The following is a 17,727-nucleotide window of genomic DNA, read 5'->3' on the forward strand; positions in this document are numbered from 1 at the left end:
CATACATGAGACATAACCATCACATCCAACAATGCATGGGGCACCGACAAAAGCATACGTGAGTACACCACAACATCCACCAATGCATGGGACATCACCACCGGCATACATGAGTACACCACAACATCCACCAATGCGTGGGGCACCACCACCGGTATACATGAAACACCACCATCAGATCCACCAATCCATGGGGCACCGACAAAAGCATACATGAGTACACCACAACATCCACCAATGCATGGCGCACCACCACAGGCATACAGGAGTACACCACAACGTCCACCAATGCATGAGTCACCAATACCGGCATACATGAGTACACCACAACATCCACCAATGCATGGTGCACCACCACCTTCATACATAACACACCACCATCACATACACTAATGCATGGGGCACCGACAACCGGCATACATGAGTACACCACAACATCCACCAATCCATGGCGCACTGCCACCGGTCTAATGAGGCACCACCACCACAACCACTACTGCATGCCGCACGGCCACCCGTATACATGAACACACCACAACATTCACCAATACATCGTGTACCACCACCCGCATACATGAGTGCATACAACATCCACCAATGCATGGGGCACCACCACAGGCATACATAAGCCACCACCATCACATCCACCAATGCATGGCGCACCGCCAATGGTATAAATGAGTAGAACAGAACATCCACCAATGCATCATGCACCGCCACAGGCATACGTGAGGACACCACAAGTTCCACCAATGCATGGGACACCACCACCCTCATACAAGAGACATAACCATCACATCCACCAATGCATGGGGCACCAACAACCGCATACATGAGTACACCACAACACCCACCAATGCATAGCGCACTGCCACTGGCATACATGAGTACACCGCAACATCCACCAATGTATGGAGCACTGCCACCGGCATACATGAGTACACCACAACATCCACAAATGCATGGCGCACATTCACTGGCATACATGAGTACACCACAACATCCACGAATCCATTGTGCACCGCCGCAGCCATACCTGAGTACACCACAACATCCACCAATGCATTGGGCACCACCACAGGCATACATAAGACACCACCATCACATCTACCAATGGATGGGGCACCACCACCTGCATATATGAGACACCACCATCACATCTACGAATCCATGGCACACCGCCACCAGCATGCATGAGTACACTACAACATCCACCAATGCCTGGTGCACCACCACAGACATACGTGAGTACACCACAACATCCAACAATGCATGGGGCACCACCACCGGCATACTTGAGTACACCACAACATCCACCAATGCATAGGGCACCACCACAATCATACATGACACACCACCATCACATCAAACAATGCATGGGGCACCACCACCGGCATACATGAGTACAAAACAACATCCAACAATGCATGGGGCACTACACCGGCATACATGAGTACACCACAACATCCACCAGTCCACGGCGCACTGCCACCGGCCTACTAAGGCACCACCATCACAACCACTACTGCATGGAACACGGCCACAAGCATACATGAGCACACCACAACATCTACCAATGCATGGCACACCGCCACCGGCATACACGAGTACACCACAACATCCACCAATGCATAGGACACCACCACCGGTATACATGAGACACCACCATCAGATCCACCAATGCATGGGGCACCGACAACCGCATACATGAGTACATTACAACATCCACCAATGTATGGCGCACTGCCACCGACCTACTGAGGCACCACCATCACAACGACTACTGCATGGCGCACGACTACCCGCATACATGAGCACACCACAACATCCACAAATGCATGGCACACCACCACAGGCATACAGGAGTACACCACAGCATCCATCAATGCATAGGGCACCGCCACCGGTATACATGAGTACACCACAACGTCAACCAATGCATGGCGCACCACCACCTTCATACATGAGCTACCACAATCACATGGACGAATGCATGGTACACCGCCAAAACATACATGAGTACACCACAACATGCACCAATGCATGGTGCACCACCACAGGCATACATGAGTACACCACAGCATCCATCAATGCATAGGGCACCGCCACCTGTATACATGAGTACACCACAACGTCCACCAATGCATGGTGCACCGCCAAAGGCATACATGAGCCACCACCATAACATCTACCAATGCATGGGACACCACCAACGGCATACATGAGTACACCACAACGTACACCAATGCATGGTGCACCACCACCTTCATACATGAGCTACCACAATCACATGGACGAATGCATGGTACACCGCCAAAACATACATGAGTACACCACAACATGCACCAATGCATGGCGCACCACCACCGATATACGTGAGTACACCACAATATCCACCAATGCATGGGGCACCACCATCGGTATATATGAACCACCACCATCACATCCACAAATGCATGGCGCACCGCCACACGCATACATGAGTACACCAAAACATCCACCAATTCACAAGAATGACTGCATAGAAAATAAAAGTCACCCGAAAAGTTATGTTGAAAGAAAACGTGTTTAAAGCCGGAATGAAATCACATCTGATCTGAACGCCCCGTGGTACAACTTGTCGTGTATTTGAAAGGCATTAAATCTATCGCTTCTCCAGTAACTCTTAATTTGCTTTCCAGAAACCGCTGACACAAACTGCATAGTGTTATTTCCAAAACAGCCCCCGTCAATTTCCCATACTTAGGTTCGGCTCGTGTTAAAGACGTCATTCATCCTGCCGTGCCTATTCCAATCTGTTTTTTTCGTCATCGATTCCGTTCCGTTAAACCAGTCTACCTTACTGAATGGTATAACAATGGTTCCTCCTTACACGTGTCTGAAATCACATTTAGTATCAATCTTGGGATAATGCAAACACGACTCAGTGAAGAATGGCCACCCCTACCTATCGATGAACGTTTGGATGATTCAGGTGATGTAATGTACCATTATATGAAGTGATGTATTATACCATTGTATGAGTGCCCATGTCAGATTGAGATTCATAATATACCTTTACAGACAATCAGTGGTGCCTACAAAGACGAAAGTTGGCACAAGTGGATGACGAAACATTGATTATAATGTAGAAGGTACAGAAAGTACCTTATTATTTAGCATCATTTCATTTCTGAGACAAAAAGCTTTATACAAATATTCACCTAAATTACACAACTGTTTTACATTTCTAACACTTACAAGTTGAATGCGTTTATGCATTGTACTAATATGGTTTTATATCTTAGTAATATGGCATCTGTAGTAATATGGTTTTATGTACATATTTCTGTAATTAATAAAATAGCGACATACTAATATAAAATGTAACTCGTCTTCAATGTCGTTTCAGTTTCAGTTTCAGAAACACAGTTTCTTTCTGTTATTTCAACATGCTGTTTCTATAGCTGAATTACGAGAGTTACGTCGGAATTTAGATACATATTTCCCGAAGATGTGCGGGATAGCTTTACATAGGTAATACAGCAGAATGCAAATATCAATAATATTTATATAAATTGCACATTCTGATCAATTGGATAAATAACAACAATCTCTTGAGATGCTTGATCGAAACTTCGTATGTAAGAAGGTAGGTATGCAGGACATACTTCATCTCTATGTCATAATTCATTGATGCCAATGTTGGATTAAATATTGTTCCCCTGATACGCTCAGCTATTAACACGATGGGTCTTTACTTCTCACAAAAGACATTCATAATAATTTCGAAGGATAAGATCTTTGTGTGAAGTAACTTGCACCAATACTTCATCATGTTAAATTGTCTCTGATATATGCGAGGGAGACGACCCAATTCTGCATAAGCCATAGAATTACATGTATAGTTTTTAACTTCAGTGGAGTAATTCAACAACGAATCTAACTGCTTTTGTGAACCATCAACTGATTCAGAAATTAGGACACGTCGTCTGCATACAGTAACAGAAAAATACTTAGGGATTTACATTTATAAGAAATTCAGTTATCTTCAAAACAGGGGGTCTCAAAATCACTGAGATAAAATGAAAATAGAATTGGAGACAAAACATCGCCTTGCATTAAATCCGAATTATTCTGAAAGGATTCACTAAAATAACCGCCAACGCTAACAAACGATCTAACGTTCAGATACAAAGAATATATAACTGACATTAATTTTCCATTTACATGTAACTTTGACAACTTACCACAACTTACACCTGCCTACAGAGTGCAATACACCCTGAAAGTTGACGTACGCACGATACAATACGTTTATTATTGTTAAGGCTGTTGCTAATTAATGTGAAACCATGTTTACGACACAAGTTGCAATTGGAATGTTGGTATTCCCCGAACGGAAGCGAGGGATATACAGATATTTAGGCACGAGTGTGCCTATCTATTACCAAACTCAACTTTCAAACATGGGCTGGTTACCCACAATGGCCTCATTTAGAACGCAACGTTATAGAGGAGACGTGGCGTCCTTGCATTGCTCACATCACCTCACCATGACAAAGTAATATTTTCCCCTAGGTCACCATATGAAAAATATGAACCCAGATATTTTCGACCTCGCAGTTAATATGGCTCATGGGCCAATCTGGTAGAAATATTAATATTAATTCTTCTGCTGGAGTAGATCATCCGGGTATCCTTGGTGCTGTAAGTTGGGAGACCCACTTGCTTTTAGCATTGTCCTTGTGATACTCCGTGGTGGATGGGTGGCTCGGATGATGAACCATATTACTCTAACCATGGCTTACACCTATGAAATTCCGCCCAAAAGCCCAAAATGTCCACTTGAAATTGACCCTATTGATACTGATCACAGACCTTCTGCATCGATTGAGTATTGGCCGCTTTTCCTTGTGATCAAGACTCCTGACACGACACCGTAAAAGGTGAACCCCTTTGCTGTATCCAAAGGATATTGAAGTAGTACAGGAGGAGGCAGCTGAAATATCTGATGTCGTAGCCTCCCCAGTACTGAGTTTGTTTGACACTATCTTCAGTTAGTATGATGTCTTTGGCTCATGAAAAGGCCTTTAATACTCAGGTTTTCACAGGCCATTTTATGTGGTGGAGGTCTGTGAGCATTTTCATGACATTTGGTTTGCTGGACGACAACATCTCAAAGTTAATCATGGATAGTTTTACTAATATCAATCTGATCACTGTCATTGTGACTTTTGTGTATTGCTAAAGGGTGTATATGTTTTTTTACATATATTTGCTTTTGAAAATAATGAAAATGACCGCCATTTTGAATGGTCTTCTCGGCAGTCACATTTACATAAATAAATTAACAGCGAATGTGTCCATTTACGGCCAATGTTGATACTTTTTATGTTTTTTGACACTTGTATCTTCTAGAGTGGTGACTCGGGCACAAAATAGGTGATTTTGTACGGTCATGTCGTGATAAGATAATGTTTTACAGCTTACTCTTTGAGACGAGATTTTGTTTGCTGTTTACTTCTAGAGTGACAACATGTTACATGGAATAACTTGATATTACCCAGAATTCAAAAATGGCTGCCAAGATGGCCACCATTGTAATTTTAGTGCCTATACAGAGCAGAGAACTAACAAACAATTCATTTGGTGTCACATGTTTAACACAGTTTAGAAAAAAAACAAACTTCAATGTTATGCTTAATAAAAGCTATACATTCCTAAACTATTTGATGAAATAACAGTATCCAAAGTATTAGAAAACTATGCTTCACGATCGATAACTGCCTCTAAGCTCTCGTAGTAGCTATTCAAATGGTCTGTCAGATAACTGTTAATCACTTTTGATACATTCAGAAGCTTACAATTTGTTCCGCTTATCTGCTTTGATATAGATCTCTCTCTGATGGCATACTGACTTTATTGCATTTACTCTGTGTCAGTTCAACCAATCCATGTGGAGCAGCATCTCTCGACATCAGAACACCAGAATAGGGATACGCTGACCATCACAAATGCTCCAACCATGGTCAGCTGGTTAAGGAATATGATTGGCAAACATGCACTTGGTTGTTTACTTGCGCAATGTAATATTCTAGACTGTTGGATGTTGGTGGGAGCTTTTCATTTAATGTCTTGTCTCATCTACAGACACCACTGGATTGTTTAGTACATACATTGAACTAAAGGTCTGTGCGATGTGATCTTGTAATGTTGATAGGCTTTTGTATTGTAAGTTCTGGTGTGTAGACATGAGAATACCCCCGTGTATTGATCTATTGTTTTAATGTTGGACTTGTTTCGTGATGTGTTTCTGTGTTGGCGGTGTTTAGCAGTGCATGGCAGTGTATGGCTAAAAACAAGCACTCCTACAAGGCGATAAAGTCGTGCACATCCGATTTCCATGGACAAAAACAATTCTTCTCGAGTTCACAAGTTTCACAAACAAAACAGCAAAACAAACAAGTACAATTGGACCAGCTGTGCGGATTATGTTTTATTAATGTCATCATTCCCAACATGGAACAGTACCAAATCCTCGAACATAAACACCAACATTGGTGTCGCAGAATGTGTGTCTAAATTGATCTTGATCAAATTTGAGATTTGAACAAGGTCAAAGGTAACTGAAGCCCGACACGTAAAACCAGAGATAAAAAACATTTTTGAGAAAAAAACTCTGGAACCGTGTTCCCTCAACGTATGCAACGCTACCTATTCTACTGGAGGGTTTACAGTAGTAGACACGCAGAGTACATTGTCACAAAATGTCCGAACAGTAAAACATCCGCATGCTGCTCCAGAAGAGACCTTGATCCACTTCTGTCCATGGAATGTCTTCTTGGCAGTCCTCCTGCCTCTGGGGGACTTCAGGGTCCATTTCCGCCCCCAGGACGATGGCATCCACGCTCCTGATAATAAAGGTAAACATATTTTACATCATTTGTACTGTGTGCATAAATGCAAAATACATGATTCCACGAGAACATATCTCAAACACGAAAATCAAGTTGTGACTTGGCAGTAGACGTCATTGTACACAAGGAGGCACTTTGTGTTTTCTTTAAAAGATCGTTTGGAAGAACACAGTGGCTTCTGCTAATAAAGGTAAACAGTATTCTGTATCATAATTTATACTTCCAGCACATATTAAGACTGCATGAGTGTCGTTTTCACACTGCTTTTACCAGCATACCAGCTATATCACAGAGAGAAACAACAAATATCGGCTCCACACATCCTTCAGATATGGAAAATCGAAATAGGTTTGTTTGGAGCGTCATGAGTGAACGCTTTAACCATTCGGTTATTCGACGATCCCCTTACATTTAAATGCAAAGCAAATATGTCGGGACGTGAAAAACAAAATTTCATGTAAGTTATAAACTGAAATAGTGAATGCTTTACCAGCAGATGGCCAGTACACTGACTTTCAAAGTGACCATCCGGGACTTGCTTTGTCTCGAACTACCTATTGAAGGACGGAATGGTGGGTTAACACTAAGTTATACTATCTATAGATAGCATCGTACAGGGCATGCACGAAGGGGGCCCTATCTACACTAACCCCTAATCTACCAGTCAAGTGCAGTCAGCATTGGGTCTACTGGGGGTGCTGAAAAGACTGGGGCCACAGAGTGTGCCAACCCTAAACTAGCTGGGTTGCTGTAACAACCACCCTGACTGTACAGTCAAGCCCTAGCACCGAACCTACTCCATGTACGCTCGGCAGGGGGCTACGCGGAGAGCAGACGCACAATGGAGCCACCATGAGACAAAAGCTCATCCCATCGGACCCTCGGAAAGCCAGTGTACTAAAGTCCAGGTGGAAGGGTTTAGAGTGACACAACACCAAATCCAGAGTGTGCCAGGGTTCCTGCGTCTGAAAGAAATGAGTCATGCATAAGCATCAGTAATCACATTTCTCGCGGATGTAGATTGGATTAACAACACCGAGTAAGTGTGGTTTTCTGCCGCTTTTTTCCAACGACGGGCCTCATACGTAGGCGTGGGGCATAGTATTTAAGTGCGGACTCGAACAATGGTACTGAACATGACGTGCAAACACTTGAACAACTAGGCTTCACTACCACTCCGTTTACATGCAGAAACCAGTATCAGTGAGTGAGTGAGTTAAAATTTAATGTCACATCGGCTATATTTCAGCCATATCGTGACGGGAACGGAACATTCAAATGGAATATATGAGTATTATAACAATCAGTCGACGAAGGACAGTAAAACAACTAGAACATCACAGAAATGAATGTAAAACTAGTAGCTATGCCTAAAACAATTTATCTATAGAGGACAATACAATATAAAACCGGGCTATAGATTGCCAACAACTGAAGGTAGATCACCATACTAGGGACCATGGGGACTTACAGTACTTTTGCTACCTGCATGGACCCTAGCTGGATTTACATCATCCCCTCAGCCGTCAGCAATTTCGGAAATCTAGCCATACAATAAAAAAACACTTATACTACCATTAAAAACGTGGAAATTTAGAATTTACTTTGTATGTTTGTGGACTTACGTACCCTCTCAGGAGGACAATAATTTTACAATACTTCAACCCCCTTTGAGGGTACAGCCACCAACAATTCAAGTTACTAATTCAAACTACCAATCATTAAAATACATCTATTTACAGAAACATATTATTCAAAATTCAACCAAAAAATCAATTTCTTTTTTAAAAAACCTATAATTAAATGAGAATTAACGCTGTTAAAAAGATCCTTAATTGTTTTAACTGTAAAATACTTATCCCTTGTGATGGAGAATTCAACACAGTCAAGCAGAATATGCCTGACCGTGACTCTCATCGGTTCCCATTTCCGCAGATCGATGCTCGTGTTGTTGTCGATTATTTACAGACCGTCACCTTATAGCTGAATATTGCTGAGTGCGGCGTAAAACTAAACTCACTCACTCCTAAATGGCTGTATACTATGAGAGAATTAGTGTGCACTATATATGAAACAAATATTTTCTTCCAAAATGAGTTGAAAACACCAGCCTGTCTGGTCCTCTGTCTCCCTTCCGAAGAATCCATGATCCACGTCTATCCATGGAATATCTTCTTGGCAGTCGTCCTGCCTCTGGGGGACTTCAGGGTCCATTTCCGCCCCCAGGACGATGGCATCCACGTTCCTAATCGTAACGATAACGAATAGGTTAATGTTTCATATCACTGATACTTACTACATAGATAATAAATATTAAAAGCGTATGCTTTTTGGTCAGGAAAACGCTGTAACCTGAAACACAAGTTGTAACTTGCTCATGACGTCATTGTCAACAAGAATATATTGTATGTTGTCTTCAAAAGATAGTTTGGAGAACTTGCCTTCCTGGTAGTCTGGCGGCTTTGTGGTCGTTGTCCTGCCGCCAGAAGAGACCTTGATCCACTTCTGTCCACGGAATATCTTCTTGGCAGTCGTCCTGCCTCTGGGGGACTTCAGGGTCCATTTCCGCCCCCAGGTAGATGGCATCCCTGCTCATAACAGTAAAGAGAATATAGTTTACATCGCTGGCGCTTACTGTGTGTATAAATGCAACTTATATGCCTACACATAAAATCTCAAACATGAAACTCAAGTTGTAATTTTGCAGTAGACGTCATGATCAACAAGGATGCATTGCATGTTATGGTTTATTCAAAAGATTGTTTGAAAGGAACAGTTGCATGCGTAAGCAACGGTTCTAACTTAAAAAGGCAAAGAACACTTTACATAATTTATGCTTCTCACACAAATTATGACTGCATGAGTGTACTTTGTACACCGCTTTCAGCAATATAGTAGCTGTATCACGGTGAGTAACAACAAATAGATGCTTCACACATCATTCAGATATGGGAAATCGATTTAAGGTTGTTTGCAGCGTCATCAGCGAACGCTTGAACCATTCGGTTATTCGACGATCACCTTACATTTAAATGCAAAGCAAATATGTCGGGACGTGAAAAACAAAATTTAATTTAAGTTTTAAACTGAAATAGTGAATGCTTTACCAGCAGGTGGCCAGTACACTGACTTTCAAAGTGACCATCCGGGACTTGCTTTGTCTCGAACTACCTATTGAAGGACGGAATGGTGGGTTAACACTAAGTTATACTATCTATAGATAGCATCGTACAGGGCATGCACGAAGGGGGCCCTATCTACACTAACCCCTAATCTACCAGTCAAGTGCAGTCAGCATTGGGTCTACTGGGGGTGCTGAAAAGACTGGGGCCACAGAGTGTGCCAACCCTAAACTAGCTGGGTTGCTGTAACAACCACCCTGACTGTACAGTCAAGCCCTAGCACCGAACCTACTCCATGTACGCTCGGCAGGGGGCTACGCGGAGAGCAGACGCACAATGGAGCCACCATGAGACAAAAGCTCATCCCATCGGACCCTCGGAAAGCCAGTGTACTAAAGTCCAGGTGGAAGGGTTTAGAGTGACACAACACCAAATCCAGAGTGTGCCAGGGTTCCTGCGTCTGAAAGAAATGAGTCATGCATAAGCATCAGTAATCACATTTCTCGCGTTTGTAGATTGGTTAACAACAGCGAGTAAGTGTGGTTATCACATTTCTCGCGGATGTAGATTGGATTAACAACAGCGAGTAGGTATGGTTTTCTGCCGCTTTGGGCAATTTTCCAGCGACGGGCCTCATACGTAGGCGTGGGGCATAGTATTTAAGTGCGGACTCGAACAATGGTACTGAACATGACGTGCCAACACTTGAACAACTAGGCTACACTACCACTCCGTTTACATGCAGAAACCAGTATCAACCTTTCCCATCTATACCTAAATGGCTGTGACTATGCTTGTCGTAAGAGGCGACTAACGGGATCGGGTGGTCAGACTCGCTGACTTCTTGGTTGAAACATGTCATCGGTTCCCATTTCCGCAGATCGATGCTCGTGTTGTTGTCGATTATTTACAGACCATCACCTTATAGCTGAATATTGCTGAGTGCGGCGTAAAACTAAACTCACTCACTCCTAAATGGTTGTATACTATGAGAGAATTAGTGTGCACTATATATGAAACAAATATTTTCTTCCAAAATGAGTTGAAAACACTTGCCTGTCTGGTTATCTGTCACCCTTCCGAAGAATCCATGGTCCACGTCTATCCATGGAATATCTTCTTGGCAGTCGTCCTGCCTCTGGGGGACTTCAGGGTCCATTTCCGCCCCCAGGACGATGGCATCCACGTTCCTAATCGTAACGATAACGAATAGGTTAATGTTTCATATCACTGATACTTACTACATAGATAATAAATATTAAAAGCGTATGCTTTTTGGTCAGGAAAACGCTGTAACCTGAAACACAAGTTGTAACTTGCTCATGACGTCATTGTCAACAAGAATATATTGTATGTTGTCTTCAAAAGATAGTTTGGAGAACTTGCCTTCCTGGTAGTCTGGCGGCTTTGTGGTCGTTGTCCTGCCGCCAGAAGAGACCTTGATCCACTTCTGTCCACGGAATATCTTCTTGGCAGTCGTCCTGCCTCTGGGGGACTTCAGGGTCCATTTCCGCCCCCAGGTAGATGGCATCCCTGCTCATAACAGTAAAGAGAATATAGTTTACATCGCTGGCGCTTACTGTGTGTATAAATGCAACTTATATGCCTACACATAAAATCTCAAACATGAAACTCAAGTTGTAATTTTGCAGTAGACGTCATGATCAACAAGGATGCATTGCATGTTATGGTTTATTCAAAAGATTGTTTGAAAGGAACAGTTGCATGCGTAAGCAACGGTTCTACTTAAAAAGGCAAAGAACACTTTACATAATTTATACTTCTCACACAAATTATGACTGCATGAGTGTCCTTTTACACCGCTTTCAGCAATATAGTAGCTATATCACGGTGAGTAACAACAAATAGATGTTTCACTTATCATTCAGATATGGGAAATCGATTTAAGGTTGTTTGCAGCGTCATCAGCGAACGCTTGAACCATTCGGTTATTCGACGATCCCCTTACATTTAAATACAAAGCAAATATGTCGGGACGTGAAAAACAAAATTTAATTTAAGTTTTAAACTGAAATAGTGAATGCTTTACCAGCAGGTGGCCAGTACACTGACTTTCAAAGTGACCATCCGGGACTTGCTTTGTCTCGAACTACCTATTGAAGGACGGAATGGTGGGTTAACACTAAGTTATACTATCTATAGATAGCATCGTACAGGGCATGCACGAAGGGGGCCCTATCTACACTAACCCCTAATCTACCAGTCAAGTGCAGTCAGCATTGGGTCTACTGGGGGTGCTGAAAAGACTGGGGCCACAGAGAGTGCCAACCCTAAACTAGCTGGGTTGCTGTAACAACCACCCTGACTGTACAGTCAAGCCCTAGCACCGAACCTACTCCATGTACGCTCGGCAGGGGGCTACGCGGAGAGCAGACGCACAATGGAGCCACCATGAGACAAAAGCTCATCCCATCGGACCCTCGGAAAGCCAGTGTACTAAAGTCCAGGTGGAAGGGTTTAGAGTGACACAACACCAAATCCAGGGTGTGCCAGGGTTCCTGCGTCTGAAAGAAATGAGTCATGCATAAGCATCAGTAATCACATTTCTCGCGTTTGTAGACTGGATTAACAACAGCGAGTATGTATGGTTTTCTGCCGCTTTGGGCAATTTTCCAACGACGGGCCTCATACGTAGGCGTGGGGCATAGTATTTAAGTGCGGACTCGAACAATGGTACTGAACATGACGTGCCAACACTTGAACAACTAGGCTTCACTACCACTCCGTTTACATGCAGAAACCAGTATCAACCTTTCTATGCCTAAATGGCTGTGTACTATGAGAGAATGAGTGTGTATATTAAACAAATATCCATGAAGATGCATATTTTCTTCCAAATAGATATGGAAACACCTACCTGTCTGGTCCTCTGTCACCCTTCCGAAGAATCCTAGAAGTCGTCCTACCTCTACAGGATTTCAAGACTTTCTGTCCCCACGACGAATATTTCACATCACTATAGGTGGGTGCTCAAACTCCAAGCGGGCTTCAGTCGCTCGCTTACGCAACCTAATCCCAGTCGGCGAACCCGAAACAAAGGATTGGAGCTATGAAAGCACCTCAATCACAAGTGTTTGCACAGAGGCATATTTTCTTATTTAGCGTGAGCCAAGTAAGACCTGGTAATATTCATTATTGAAACAAAACGAAACAAAATTTTCTTTCATTAATTACAGATTTTTTATGTAAGACAATATAGCTAAAACATAATCAACGGCTACTACAATACAGGTATAACCCATTGTAAATTTAAAATTACAAGTTAAACCCAAAGTGACATAGGTGTATGGAACATTCGATGTAAATGAATTAAAACAAACTGTCGTCCGTGGGTGGGAATGTTGTAAATTGTGATGTGCTTATCACTGCTCATCGCTTTCGTGACTCACTCGTGTTATTCTGCGATTACAGTCCGTTTGCCGTGAAAGCGTACCGATGAATGTCTCTTTAAACAAAAACGTAAATCGAATAAAATGAAATTACGATGGCAAATTTCTTATAATTTTAAACCTTGCCAATTGAACATTTAATTCTCAAAATTTTATTCAACATAAGATGAAAGTTGTTAAACAAACGATCATAATTTCAAATCACTTTCTTTGTTTGTATTACAGGTGGTTTGGGTTGCACATTAAATAAAACGTCGAGAAGTTGGGTTGGTCTAAGTTAACGCTCATCACGTACCGCACGTGCACTTGTTTCACTGTTCTTACTCCTGCGCTTACCTCCTTGCAATACAAACCAGTAATAACGATTTGAATCTTTTATCGTCTGATAAACAACTTTCATCCTAAGTTGAATAAAATTCTAAGATTTAAATTTTCAGTTGCAAGACAAAATGACGTGGATTCGAAATATTAATTTCACTTAGTCTATGTCTGGTTTACGTTTTGTTTAAAGTTAAAAAAATCATCTCAACATCGTACACCACAATACATGTAAATGAGACACCACCATCACATTCACCAATGCATGGCGCACCACCACCGCCAATACATGGGACACCAAATCATCAACCAATACATGGCGCACCACCACCGGCATACATGCGTACACCACAACATCCACCAATGCATGGGGCACCACCACCAGCATACATGAGTACACCACAACATCCACTTATGCATGGCGCACTACCACCTTCATACATGATTACACCACAACATTCAAAAGTGCATGGGGCACCACCACAGGCATACATGAGACTCCACCATCACATCCACCAATGCATTGGGCACCACCACCGGCATACATGAGTACACCACAACATCCACCAATGCATGGCGCACCACGATCGGCATACATGAGCCACTACCATCTCATCCACCAATGCATGGGGCACCGCCACCGGCATACATGAGTACACAACATCATCCACCAATGCATGGGGCACCACCACCCTCATACATGAGACACCACCATCACATCCACCAATGCATGGTGCACAGAGTCTGGCATACATGAGCACAGCAAAACATCCACCAATGCATGGTACACCGCGACCGGCATACATGAGTACATAACAACATCAAGCAATGCATGACGCACTGCAACCGACCTACTGAGGCACCACCATCATAACCACTACTGCATGGCGAGTGGCCAACCGCATACATGAGCACACCACAACATCCACCACTGCATGGCGCACCGCCACCGGCATACATAAGTACACCACAACATCCACCAATGCATCGTGTACTGCCACCGGCATACATGAGACCACACAACATCCATCAATGCATGGGGCACCACCACCTTCATACATAAGCATACATAAGCCACCACCATCACATCCACTGCATCGCGCACCGCCACCGACATATATGAGTACACCACAACATCAACCATTGCAAGGGGCACCACCACCGGCATACATAAGTACACTACAACATCGACCAATCCATTCGGCACCAATACCGGCATACCTGACTACACCAAAACATCCTCCAATACATGGGGCACCATCACAGGCATATATGAGTACACCACAACATCCACCAATGCATGGTGCACCAAAACAGGCATGCATGAGTACACCACAACATCCACCAATGCATAAGGCACTACAACCGGCATACATCAGTACACCACAACATCCACCAATGCATAAGGCACCGCCACCGGCATACATGAGCACACCACAACATATACCAATGCATAGGGCACCACCACCGGCCTACATAAGGCACCACCATCACATCCAATGCATGGCACAGCGCTACCTTTATACATGAGGACACCAGAAGGTCCACCAATGCATGAGACACCACTACCCTCATACAAGAGACATAACCATCAAATCCACCAATGCATAGCACACCGCCACTGACATACATAAGTACACCACAACATCCACCAGTGCATGGTGCACACCACAACATCCACCAATGCATGGCGCACCACCACAGGCATACATAAGCCACCACCATCACATCCACCAAACCATGGCGCACCACCACCGGCATACATGATCACACCACAACTTCCACCAATGCGTGGGGCACCACCACCGGCCTACTGAGGCAAAACCATCACATCCACTACTGCATGGTGTTCCGCCACCGGCATACATGAGAACACAACAACATCCATCAATGCATGGTTCACCACCACCGGCATACATGAGTACACAACAACATCCATCAATGCATGGTTCACCACCACCGGCATACATTAGTACACAACAACTTTTACCGATGCATCGTGCACCGCCACCGCCATAGATCAGTACACCACAACATCCACCAATGCATAGGGCACCACCACAGTCATGCATAAGCCACCAACATCACATCCACCAATGCATGGCACACCGCCAACGGTATACATGAGTAGAACACAACAACCACGAATGCATCGGGCACCACCACAGGCATACATGAGCTCTCCACAATATCCACCAATGCATGGAGCACCACTCTCGGTATGCATGAGCCACCACCATCTCATCCACAAATGCATTGCGCATCACCATTGGTATACATCAGAACATCCACCAATGCATGGGGCACCATCACCCTCATACATGAGACACCACCATAACATCCACCATTGCATGGCGCACACCGCCTCTGGCATATATGAGTACACCACAGCATTTACTAATGGATCATGGACCGCCGCCAGCATACATGAGTGCACCACAACATCCACCAATGTATGGGGCACCACCACCAGCCTACTGAGACACCACCATCACATCCACTACTGTATCGCGCACCGTCACCACCATACATGAGTACACCAGAACACCCACCAATGCCTGGGGCACCACCACAGGCATACATAAGCCACCAACATCACATCTGGCACCGCCACTGGGATACATGATTACACCACCACATTCACCAATACATGGGGAACCACCACCGACATACAAGAGTACACCACAACATCCACCAATGCATGGGCCACCACCACAGGCATGCATAAGCCACCAACATCACATCCACCAATGCATGCCACAAAGCCAACGGTATAAATGAGTGCACCACAACATCCACCAATGCATGTCGCACCGTCACCAGTATACATGAGTACACCAGAACACCCACCAATGCCTGGGGCACCACTAGAGGCATACATAAGTCCCCAACATCACATCTGGCATCGCCACTGGGATACATGATTACACCACCACATTCACCAATACATGGGGAACCACCACCGACATACATGAGTACACCACAACATCCACCAATGCATGGGCCACCACCACAGGCATGCATAAGCCACCAACATCACATCCACCAATGCATGCCACAAAGCCAACGGTATACATGAGTGCACCACAACATCCACCAATGCATGTCGCACCGGCACCAGTATGCATGAGTACACCAGAACACCCACCAATGCCTGGGGCACCACTAGAGGCATACATAAGTCCAAAACATCACATCCACCAAAGTATGGGGCACCGCCACTGGGATACATGAGCACACCACAACATCCACCAATACATGGTGAAGCACTTCAGGTATAATAGAGTACACCACAACATTCACCAATGCATGGGGCACCACCACAGGCATGCATGAGTACACCACAATATCCAAGAATGCATGGGGCACCACCACCCTCATACATAAGACACCACCATCACATACACCAATGCATGGCACACCGCCTCCGGCATACATGAGTACACCACAACATTCACCAATGGATGGGCATTGCCACAAGCATACATGAGTACACCACAATATAAACCAATGCATGGGGCACCACAACCCTCATACATGAGACACCACCATCACATACACCAATGCATGGCACACCGCCTCCGGCATACATGAGTACACCACAACATTCACCAATGGATGGGCATTGCCACAAGCATACATGAGTACACCACAACATCCACCGATGCATGTTGAGCCACCACTGGCATACATGAGTACATCACAACAACGACCAATGCATTGGGCACCAATACCGCCATACATGACTACACCAAAACATCCTACAATGCATGGTGCACCGCCAACGGCATACATGAGTCCACCACAACATCCACCAATCAATTGGGCACCAAAACATGAATGCATAAGACAACAACATCACAACATCAATCAATGCATGGGGAACCACCACCGGCATATATGAGTACAAAACAACATCCACCAATGCATGGTCCACCACCACAGGCATACATGAGTACACAACAACATCCACCAATG

The sequence above is a fragment of the Haliotis asinina genome, chromosome 8, assembly GCF_037392515.1.
Source record: "Haliotis asinina isolate JCU_RB_2024 chromosome 8, JCU_Hal_asi_v2, whole genome shotgun sequence".
NCBI lineage: Eukaryota > Metazoa > Mollusca > Gastropoda > Lepetellida > Haliotidae > Haliotis > Haliotis asinina.